The following is a 4,823-nucleotide window of genomic DNA, read 5'->3' as shown; positions in this document are numbered from 1 at the left end:
CGTGGGAGGCCCGGGGGACCTGGGGGGTCCGGGGGGCCTGGGGGCCTGTGACGGGCCTGGGGGACTTGGGGGTCCGTGATGGGCCTGGGGGATCTGGGGAACCATGGGAGGTCTGGGGGACGATGATGGGTCTGGGGGGACCTGGGGATTCTGGGGGACTGCAGTGGGCCTGGGGTCCATGCGGGGGCCGTGAGCTTGGGCTCCGGGCCTCGTGGGGAGCCCCAGCTTTCCTGGGCGGCGGGGAGGGAACCGGGGTTGAGCCTACCCTAGGAACTAGTGTGAAGCCAGGCGGCCCAGCACAGGTGTGACACCACCCCAGGTCCAGCACAGGTGTGACACCACCCCGGGTCCAGCACAGGTGTGACACCACCCCGGGTCCAGCGCCCGTCCCTAAACACAGAGGGGGAAGGGAGAAGTGTTAGGTGGCAGCAAAGAGAAGCAGCACTGTGTGCGTCCTCCGCCATCACCGTTCAGCACTGAGCGAATCCGTCTCCGCCATCACCGATCAGCACTGAGCGAATCCGTCTCCACCATCACCATTCAGCACTGAGCGCGCCTCCACCATCACTGTTCAGGTTAAACATGGGAGAACTGGAGAGAGGTGCAGTATGCATAGTTGGAATAGTCTTGTGTCACAGGCATGGCCTGGTTGTCCCTTGTCTCAGCCTCTGTCCTGGGAGGAGCCGGGAGAGCCTGGCCCTGGAGTGGTCCAGGAGCCAGTGCCTGGCAGGGGTCAAGATGACAAGAAGACAAGCTCTGCTCCCTTCTGGAGGAACAGTTTGCCTTCCACATAAGTTGCTTTCCTGGCCCTGGGAGATAGTGGAGAATAGCGGAGGTCAGGGCAACAGATGCAGCACGGAGAACCTGCAGTGACCAGGCGTCCTGAGCTGCACCTGCAGTGGCAGTCCCCAGCCCCTCACCCCTCACAGGGGGTCCTTCCCCCTGTCCAGACCTGTCCTGTGGGGGGGGCAAACTGGGACCAGGCTGTGATGTAGAGGCGGGGTGACCCCCACACCGCAGGCACTTTTGTCTGGAAATTCCCTGTGAGTACACTGCCAGGAGGTGCAGCATCATTCTGCATAACTGCCCCCCAACCCTCCCCCGGCTCCTCCAGCCCCACCCCCACCCTGGCGTGCTGGAGTTGGTCTGGACCATTCTGCAGAGCCGCCTTTGCCTTCTGTGGCCCCTCCGCACAGCAAGGCCACCCAGGCTCTTTGCGCTGCTGCTGAAGGAGTCGGGTCGGGGTGCACTCCCTAACCTCACTGCTCCACTCCAGTCCAGATGCACCCCCAAACTCCCCGGCCCCCACCTCCAGCCACAGCCATGCCTCAGGGCTTCTCTCCCAGGACAGCTGCCCCTCCAGGGGGACCAGGACTTGACTCTGCACCCCAGGTCTGCCATACCTTGGATGTGCTGCCCCCCAACAGGCCAGGGAGCTGTGGGACACACACATTGTAGCTGATTTGCCTGCCAAAGCAGACGCGTATACGGAAGCTCCAGCCCCAGCCCCCCCCCCCCCAATGTGGCTGTTTGAAGACATAATTATAGTTGGACGAGGCCACAAGGGAGGTCCCTGACTCCTGAGAGAACCGGGAGCATGTGTGGAGAGAAGGCCAGGTCAGGACACAGGGAGAAGGGGTGTGTGCCAGCCAGGGAGAGGCCCCAGAAGTCCCTGGCCGCCTGCCATCAGGCTCCCAGACACCAGCTCCGGAGCCGAGAGAGAGGAGAGTCTGTCAATCCCCGCCTGCAGCGCTGAATTCGGAAGGCCCAGCGCAATGCCACAGCACAGGCAAACACGCGGGGAGGCCGTGTGGCTGTGATCACAGCCATTCCTGTAGCCAAGTCACACACCCTAGTGCCCGGGGTTCCAAGCAAGCGCACCAGGGTGCCGCGCTCTGCCTGCCCATGTCCTGGGACCCCCCTGCCCCTCTACTCTGCCTTCTGGAGCCTCTGAAGAGGGCGCCTCTGCAGGCCCCGGCACCCCCTGCCTGCACCCCAGGCCACTGGGGCTGCCCTCTGCTCTGGCCTGGCACTGGAGGCCACACTGTCCAGACTCGCGTGTGCACAGGGGTGAGGCACGGGCTGAGGTAAGGAAGCCCTCAAACCTGTGCTTACAGAGCAGGAGTTCAGCATCCCCCCCCCCCCCGCCCCCCGCCGCCCAGGGAGTTCAGCGTGCCTCCCACCCCCCGCTGCCGGAGAGCTCAGCATCTACACACACAAACACACCCGCCGCCCAGGGAGCTCAGCATCCACACACACACACACACACCCGCCGCCCAGGGAGCTCAGCGTCCACACACACACACACAAACACACACACACACACCCGCCGCCCAGGGAGCTCAGCGTCCACACACACACACAAACACACACACAAACACACACACACACACACACCCGCCGCCCAGGGAGCTCAGCATCCACACACACACACAAACACATACACACACACACACCCGCCGCCCAGGGAGCTCAGCGTCCACACACACACAAACACACACACGCACACACACCCGCCGCCCAGGGAGCTCAGCGTCCACACCCACACAAACACACACACACACACACACCCGCCGCCCAGGGAGCTCAGCATCCACACACACACACAAACACATACACACACACACACACACCGCCCAGGGAGCTCAGCGTCCACACACACACAAACACACACACGCACACACACCCGCCGCCCAGGGAGCTGGGGGGCTGGCTCTGCGCGCCCTCCGGAGGGTGAGCGAGGGTCGGAGCAGGCCCCCGCGGCCTCCTCCGGCAGCTCAGTCGCGTTACCTTCCCGGTGTCTAGCCGGGCAGTCCCTGTTTGGGATCACCTGGCCAGGCGGTCCTCACCCGTGGAAGGCTGCTCTCCAGGCCTGGGGTCGGCATCATGGAACCCACTACAGATCCCCGTTTCCTCTGGGCCTGTGCTGGCCCTGCCGGCCCCCATGGCCATCTGGTTACGACTGGGAAGCAGGGCAGCGCTGGGAGGGCTGGCCTCCCCCCTCCCCCCCTCCCCCGTGTACAGCTCGGGCAGGGCAGGACCAGGACCAGACGGGCCGCTGTCCGGTCAGCCCACAGGTGGTCAGCTCGCAGCAGTGGGTGTGGGGGCAGAGACTCGGGCCCCAGGGTGCCCCAGCCCAGTAGCCGGCCCTGGCCCCTGGGTGGGATGTCTGCGAGGCAGCCGGTGCCCTCCTGGGACCATGGCCTGGAGGGGCCGGAGGGCACCGGTCCTTCCTTGGACCCGGGTCTTGCAACTGACCCAGCCACAGGCCCCCTTGGCACCCCTCGCAGGGTACCCAGCAGCACAGGGAGCCGGGGCAGAGGGCAGAGCGGGCGCACACTGGCCCGCACGGCTTGGGCAAGTGCTTCCGCACTGGTGGCTCCACCGTCTCTGCCGCTGGAGGAGGGTGGGCACCTTGGAGCCTCCGCTCACAGGCTGCATCTTGGATGCACCGATTGGAGGTGGGGGTTGGAGAAGATGGCCACCCTGTCCCCAGTGGCCCGAGAGGGCGTCCAGGCCGTGAGACGCCTCACGCTGGACAAGTCCCCAAGAGACCACAAGGTGCGTCTCCGGAGGCGGCAAGCCGGTGACGCCCGCGGCCCTCACGGAGCCGTGAACGCGCACCTGTGGAAATGACGGCCGTAGCCCTGGCCGCTCCACACCCCGCGGCTCCCCCACAGTCAGTGCTGGTCAGGGGAGGCAGGATGGTCGCGCAAGGCCCGGCTCAGATGAGGCTCAGCCATGGCACCCAGGCTGACTGCCTCCCGGGCACCCAGCCCCAGACACCCCACACCGGGGGCTAAAGTCTGCAGACGCCACGGCCCCGTCAATTTGGGGAATCCACAGGTCTCCTTGGCCGCCCAGCACGGGGAGGCAGGGCCCAAGCCTGTCTGTCCTGGAAAAGGAGAAGTCCAGGGACAGGGGTCACAGGTCAGCAGGTGCCAGAGCCCTGGAGAGTGGAGCGTGCAGTGAGAGCAAGCCTCCGATGAGGCCGGGCGGAGCCGGGTGCCCTGAGGGCAGAGGACAAAGCCGGCTGGACAAGGTTGCGAGCACCCACCACGGGGCGAGCCTCTGCAGGGCCAGCCAGGCTCAGCGGGTCACTCCTCGGCTCGCGTCCTGCCTGGCCTGGGCGGGTGCCAGGGCGGCAGGGGCCCTCTGTCTGGAGCCCCGCTGTGGCCTTGTGAGTCCCCACATGGGCCAGGCAGGCCCGAGGGCCGCAGACGCCCGGGCTGCAGCGGGGATGCAGGACTGCCAGCGGGGGTGAGGCCGCGAGGGGAGGGAGGCCTTGCCGTGGCCTGGGTGGGAGCAGGGAGCAGAGCCCAGGGGTGCAGGGAACCCCCAGGGCCCCCACAGGGCTGGGTCACGGGGCCCAAGGGTGACCTCGGGGGACAAAGGGGCAACAGGGTGTGGGGTGGCCGCTGGGCATGGAGGCCTAGACCAGGCGTGGCCAGCACACCGGAGAGGGGGCCGGGCTCCAAGCCACACCAGGCTCCACGGCTCTGAGCCACGCTGGGCCCCATGGCGCCCACGTCCTCACCACCAGCACCTCAGAGCCCGGGCAGAGGCCTGGTGGCCGACCCTGTCTGGGAGACTCCGGGGCCTCTGCCCGGCTTCTGAGGGTCCAGGCTCCTCCCGCTGTCCCGCTGGGCGAGGGGGCAGGCAAACAGAAGCAGCCATGAGATGTGTTGCTGGGTGCTGACGGCGCCCGAATCTCAGCGACTCACCTATATAGTGATGGTTCAACGCTAGGCAGTTAGCCAGCAGCGTGCAGGGGGAACCAGGGCTCCCAGGAGAGAAAGCCAGCTCTGACCAAAAAAAAAAAA

This window comes from Dipodomys ordii, unplaced genomic scaffold, assembly GCF_000151885.1.
Source record: "Dipodomys ordii isolate 6190 unplaced genomic scaffold, Dord_2.0 Scaffold163, whole genome shotgun sequence".
NCBI classification, from domain to species: Eukaryota; Metazoa; Chordata; class Mammalia; order Rodentia; family Heteromyidae; genus Dipodomys; species Dipodomys ordii.
This window is presented reverse-complemented; position numbering follows the sequence as displayed.